This window comes from Penaeus japonicus, unplaced genomic scaffold, assembly GCF_977035675.1.
Source record: "Penaeus japonicus unplaced genomic scaffold, GWHDUDI00000001_assembly GWHDUDI00000004, whole genome shotgun sequence".
NCBI lineage: Eukaryota > Metazoa > Arthropoda > Malacostraca > Decapoda > Penaeidae > Penaeus > Penaeus japonicus.
Window position 1 is genome coordinate 34,383,967 of NW_028234406.1, and position 7,500 is coordinate 34,391,466.

Sequence of the window (7,500 nt, forward strand, 5' to 3'; positions counted from 1 at the left end):
CGTAGGGAAAGCCTTGAGGGATGGTGGCTCCCTGTCTACCTGCCTGTCGAATGCTGCCTTTGGGAGTGACTCAACAAGTGGCAAGGCTTTGTCAGGATAACACTTCGAAATAAAAGAAGAAAGTCGCGTAGAGTGAAAGGTCTTTCTCCTTCTCTGTCTCTGGGGGAAAGCTGTGTTTAGAGGCGAGTCAAATGGCGAACAATTGGCAAGAAGGATGTGCCAAATTTAATATCTGGAAAATTGAATACGATAAAGCCATTCTTCGGAATGGCACACACGCTGCAGATGCGCTTCTCAGATTGCACGAAAGTGTCTGTCCCGAACAGCGTATCGAATGTCCTGGAGAAAACCGAAGCTTAGATTATTAATTCGAAATACAGGTATCAGAAGCTTCTCAAACTAAATACACTGTGAAGATATGATAGATAAGAAAGAAGAGAAAAAAAGGATGAAATTTCTGCATGTATCTCCCTTAAGTATAGGGCGTCTTTCGGCACAAGAGGACAGCATAACCCTTAGAGTGTGGCGTACGTGCGCGCCGGCATCTCCTCGGGCCAGCCTCCTTATGCTTACCTCGGCGCAAAGTCCGTAAACAGACCTTGCTGTGCGAACGTCTCCAGATTGACCCTATACGCTCCGGCGGGGGGGGGGGGGGGGACCTCCGCAAGAAGTATAATATTCTTTGGAATTTGGAAAAATGCATGTACACACATGGATGAGAGAGAGAGAGAGTGAGAGAGAGAGAGAGAGAGAGAGAGAGAGAGAGAGAGAGAGAGAGAGAGAGAGAGAGAACGAGAGGGCAACTCTTTCCTTGCAAAAGCAAAGGAAATGTGGATCTTTGTAACATAAAGAAGTAACCCTCATCTTACTCAAGCAAATATATTCAATCTTAAGGCAGCGTTATCATATTAGTGGTTTTCCTCTTACAAGAAAACTACTACACTCTACTACACTACTACCTCCGCAAGAAGTATAATATTCTTTGGAATTTGGAAAAATGCATGTACACACATACGTTCGGGAAAATAAGAAAGCGAAAGAGAGAGAGAGAGAGTGAGAAAGAGAGAGAGAGAGTGGATGAGAGAGAGAGAGAGAGAGAGAGAGAGAGAGAGAGAGAGAGAGAGAGAGAGAGAGAGAGAGAGAGAGAGAGAGAGAGAGAGAGAGAGAGAGAGAGAGAGAGAGAGAGAGAGAGAGAACGAGAGGGCAACTCTTTCCTTGCAAAAGCAAAGGAAATGTGGATCTTTGTAACATAAAGAAGTAACCCTTATCTCACTCAAGCAAATATATTCAATCTTAGGGCAGCGTTATCATATTAGTGATTTTCCTCTCTCGCAGGCGTGCGTACTGATCTTAAAAGTAAGCTACAAAACATCTTTACTAGGGATCTAACAATTCTCCCCTGAAATTTTACCGTGACGAACCTTTCAATATATGCATATATATAGCGAAGAAAACACACACCCACAAACACATACACACACACACACACACACACACACACACACACACACACACACACACACACACACACACACACACACACACATATATATATATATATATATATATATATATATATATATATATATATATATATATATATATATATATATACAATATACATATACTATCGTGTTCATAGAAAGAATGAAAAGAATGACAAAATCTCTTATCAAGGACTGCTGAAGAGCTGAAGATAGCAAGCTCTCCACTTCAACATAACCATGGATACGTGACAACTGAACGCTACACTTTGATCTTTGCCAATGTGAACTCTGGCTCGGGTCACCTGCAACCCCCCCCCCCTCCCTCCTCTTCCCCCCTTAGATATGTTCTCTCTGCCTTCGCTCCCCCCCCCCCCTCCTCCTTTGGACCCTGACTCAGCTGATTGTCGACTTTGTAAACTTCTTGAGTCAGTACTTAGTCTTAGTGTTGTCTCTCGCTCCTTGCCATGGCCAGACTTTGAATACATTTTTGGCTCTCTGTCTTTCCCTAATCTCAGCTGTGGGGCTTAAGAGCGTGCTGCGTTCATTCTAGGACGTTTAGCTATACGGAATATTTAGATTCGTCACCATTGATAACGTAACTGTTATCAGCGTTAGGATGAAACACAGATTTCCTTTTATTGATTCACTCGCAACCTTCTTTTCCTTGTTTATACTGAGCCACGAGCAAGAACGGAAGCAGCCAATAAGCACAGCAATCCACGTGCATCGGCAAGGGCCGGCATCGATACCAGGTGCGTGTGTGTCAGCACCAAACACTGACGAGTGTGACATGGCTTCCCGAGTCAGCAAGTGGCACGAGGTCAAAGTGCACACCAAGTAGGCTGACCCTTGACCTCAGAGGATGGTCACATCCTTATGTTCTATTTTTTAGGTACTTTTTTGTTCCGCTTGTTCACGGCCTGTTTAAAAAGCGTGAGCTATAACTTTCGCTTGAGAAACGTTGCAAGAACAACAAACAAAATCTTTAACGGCTGCTTAATGTTTTGGATAGCATTTAGCGGGCATCTGATTATCTTATCGTAGTAATTAACTTATTATCGCAATTATCAAACACGAGGTTGCCATAAAAATGATTTTCAATCTTGTTTAGCTGAGATTTCAAGACGCCGCGAAAAAAGAAAAACCATCATAACACCACGGAGCTTGCATCAAGTCGGCGCATCTGATGGCTCTAGCACACACGCCCCGGGCACCGGTCTTAACTGCTCCCAATCTCGGCGTGTTGCTTTCTGCAGGATTTCCACATCTCACGAACTCTCGGATTGTTAAAGGGAAGATCCGGTCTGGGCCACTGTGCCAGGAGCCCGCACGCTGCGTTGCACTGACACCTGTTTGCAATTGGTCTCAGACGATGGTGTTGGAAGGCACAAATCAGTGATGCTTGCTCTACATGAATGCATTGCGCTTTCCCCCGGTATTTGTTGAAATATAATCTCTTTCTTACAAAAAGTAGTTTCTACAGAAATGTAATATATATATATATATATATATATATATATATATATATATATATATTATATATATATATATATATTATATATATATATATATGTCTATCTATGTATAATTTTTTATTCATATCGAAAACTATATTCATGTTTATAATTTTATATATATATATATATATATATATATATATATATAATATATATATATATATATACATATATATATATATATATATACATATATATATATATTTACATAGATATATACACACACAAATATATATATATATATATATATATAATATATATATATATATATATATATATATGTATATATGTATATATGTATATATATATATATATATATATATATATATATATATATATATATATATATATATATATATATATATACATATACACATATACACACATACACAAAGAAAGAACACACACACACACAAACACACACATACACACACACACACACACATTATATACAAATGCATGTAAGTGTACGTGTTTGTGTGATATAAAGTCTCCACAGCATCCAAAAAAAAACACCACAAACTACCGACACAGACTACGGACAATCGGAGGCTGTAGTGCCAGCATCCCCGAGTCTTGGTGAGATGCCCATAGCTGTGAATCACCAGTTTGCATGTGTTATTACGCTTCGGGAGACAAGCCCGTCTTTCATAGTAATTGAGAGATGAATGAGTCAGCTCAGCCCGGGGGATACCAATAATTTTCATCTGGGGGTTTGCTTCGATTTCTCTCGCTTCTCAAATTTCCGTGGTACCCCCCCTCCCCCTCCCCCTTCCCTGTCTCTGTGTGTGTCTCTCTCTCTCTCTCTCTCTTTCTCTCTCTTTCTCCCTCCCTCCATTCCTCTCTCTTTCTCTCTCTCTCTCTATCTATCTATCTTTCTCTTTCTCTCTCTCTCTCTCTTTCTCTCTCCCTCTCTCTCTCTCTCTCTCTCTCTCTCTGTCTTTTTCTCTCTCTCTCTTTCTCTCTCATCCTCTCACTTTCCCCCTCCCTCCCTCCCTCTCTCTCTTTCTCTCACTTTCTCCCTCCCTCCCTCCCTCCCTCCCTCTCTCTCTCTCTCTCTCTCTCTCTCTCTCTCTCTCTCTCTCTCTCTCTCTCTCTCTCTCTCTCTCTCTCTCTCTCTCTAACCATCAAACCTAGCCCCGTATACTCATGTGTTGAAAATTCACACAGAGAAACAAACAATGATGCCATTATCAATTTCTTAAGTGCAGTTAATCCCTCTGTAAGTATTAGAATGATAATGCCCATAATGAGAGATCTTGCTCACACGGCTGATAAACTGATAAACCGGACTATTTATCATCGAAACATCAAATCAAATTCAACGAATATATTTTACCAGTAAAAAAAAAAAGACAAAAAAAGACCAAAGACTTACCCGAAAGCTTAAAATTTCCCAAAAGAACAACCTCTTTTTTTTTTACGAGTATAGCAAGACCCGATTATTGAATATTTGTATCACAAAGCAGCGCCGCAGATCCCTCTTGAGACCCGTGGACCTGGTCGTGGATACAGGAACTCGACAGAGAGATGTAACGCATTGATAAACAGCATTTTATGACTACGAGTGCGGTTTAAGATTGGAAGACTAGTGTTCTTCGCTGACCAACGTTCATGAAAAGTGTCTGGTTGGAGTTCTTTACGACCATGAGACCACCGCAAGGAGGAGGTATGTCTTCATTTGGAGGAAAGAGAATGAAGAGAGAATGATCATTTTTTTTTAAATTCTTCAATCGGGAATGGTTCTGATGAGAGAAAAGGATGAGTTTAATTGGTGGTGATGGTGGGTGGAACTTTTTTTCTTTCTTTTTAAGGGTGCTGGGATAACATTTGTACAGCTGATTTTTTTCCCCTCTGATTAATAATAATATTAATAGCAAAAAGAAGTTATTGAGAATTTGGTAGCTAATATCTTGAGCTCAAGCTGCTGTGACTGATTCAACCTCCAGCAGACTGTAATTCCCCGGCCAATATGTTCCGACAAAAATGAAGAAAAAAATAGAACACACATAAACACACGCGCGCGCAAAAACAAAACACCGATCTTTCAGTTATCACATGCAGTTTTGATAATAACTTGATAAACAAAATTCATTTGATATACAGGTGATGAAAACAGCTAGAGAGATATAAAATCAGCATTTTTCAAGGAAAGAAGTGTTCTCTACGTCACTTGGACACATAAAGATAAGATCAACACGAGTGTGTGTTTAAAATTAACCCAGTTCCAGCTCGATTGTATACGTGCATACATATCTAATTATCCCTCTATCCTCTTACCCACACATAACCATAGGTGTGTATATGTGTTCGTACAACATCTCATAGTAGCCTCATGGTATCGCGTTAAGCTTTCACGGGAATTATCGGTAGCCTCTTAATCCTTTTTACAGACATCGCTGCAGACGAAAACAAAAGAGCATAAAACGTGCAATCTACACCTTGGTGCCAATTACATGAACCCACAACCGGTTATTTTCATAATCTTCTTTCCGTCATCTCCACCTGACATCTTTTATAGAAACCCGAATGTGAATCTAAAATACGAAAGGGAAAGGGAAGGTTAATCCACAGTAATAAATGCGCTTGCTCCTCTTTCCGTGTAGGCCTAACGGAGGCACGGTAGCCGCGAGATGTTACCAGCCACGACGTAACAACAGTAATAACTCTTATCTTCAGCATCGTTGGACTTACGGCTTGAGATTATAGTACGACTGCCATGACGCAGCGTCTGATAAGCCATTGAGGCCAAATCTAGATAAGGGAGGTAACGGGAGTAAATCTTAATAAAAAAAGGTCCACATGAAGATCTGTAATTTGTCAGCGAGGGAATACGGAGCCTTTTGTAAGTATGATTTTAATTGCGGAGAATTCTTACTGTCATATTCGTTTAATCATATTTAAGCAGATATATTGAATATACTATTCAACACACACACACACACACACACATACAAAGTATACACACGAGCACACAAACAAATAAACACACAACCACATACACATCGACACACACACACACACACACACACACACACACACACACACACACACACACACAACACACCGTATACACACCGTATACACACATAATATATATATATATATATATATATGTATATATATTATATGTATATATATATATATATATATATACATATAATACATATATATATATATATACATATAATACATACATATATATATATACATATAATATATATACATATATATATATATACATATAATATATATATATATATATACATATATATATATATATATAGACCCGCAACACACAAACAAAAAATACAATACATAAAAAAAACGACCAGAAGGGATCTTAAATAGAAACACGACACACTAATTTTGAATTTGATGTTGAAAAATTTACGACACATGCGATGGTCGTTCAACCTCCGCCCCGAGGCAACTCTTCTGTAAGTAACCACATGCCCAATCACTACTCTAAAACTTAATTAGTGATTGACAGGGGATTAAATCATTAGTTTGTAATTAGCAGTATTTTGATTAGGATTAATCTGTCGATAGGGCGATGATAGCTAATCGTGACTAGATTAGTTGTATGTAATGGGTTACGCTTGTTTGTTTGTTTGTTTGTATAATTACTTCGTTACTCATCTATTTATTTATCTATTTATCTATTCAATTACTGTAGAGCCTTGACCTACATACATTTCTAAATAACATGTATGAGTCTGTGGAAGCAATTGTAGCTGTTACGTTGTCCGTCTGCTTGTGTTATGAGGTCAACTCTCTCTCTCTCCTTCTCTTTCCTTCTCTCTCTCTCTCTCTTTCCTTCTCTCTCTCTCTCTCTTTCCTTCTCTCTCTCTCTCTCTCTCTCTCCCTATCTATCTATCTATTTATCTCTCTCTATATATATATATCCCATCGCTCCTTTCTTTCTCTCTGTTTATAGATTAATAAATCACACCTTTAGCAGATAGTATATATATATCAGTATTATATATATATATATATATATATATCCCATATATTTCTCTCTATTTATATTATATAATATTTAGATTATATATATATATATATAGATATATATATATATATATATATATATATACATATATATATATATATATATATATTATATATATATATATATATAGAGAGAGAGAGAGAGAGAGAGAGAGAGAGAGAGAGAGAGAGAGAGAGAGAGAGCGAGAGCGAGCAGGGCACAGCGCGGCGCCCCAGGAGAACACATACCCAGATATAGTCATCCCAACCCATCACGCCCTCAGCAGGGGACACCAACGCCGTACCACCACGCGAGGAGCTGCCTTTAGCCTGTCACTCAACACACATTATAATGCTATTACTAATAATACTCTCGCAGTAACACCATTTACCAGGAACCGTTTGTACTAACACTACTAATGTTCCTGTCATAAGTATCTTTGCTACTACTGTTACTTCTTATGATAAAAGGACAATGGGTACGTCAGCATATGGGTTTTATG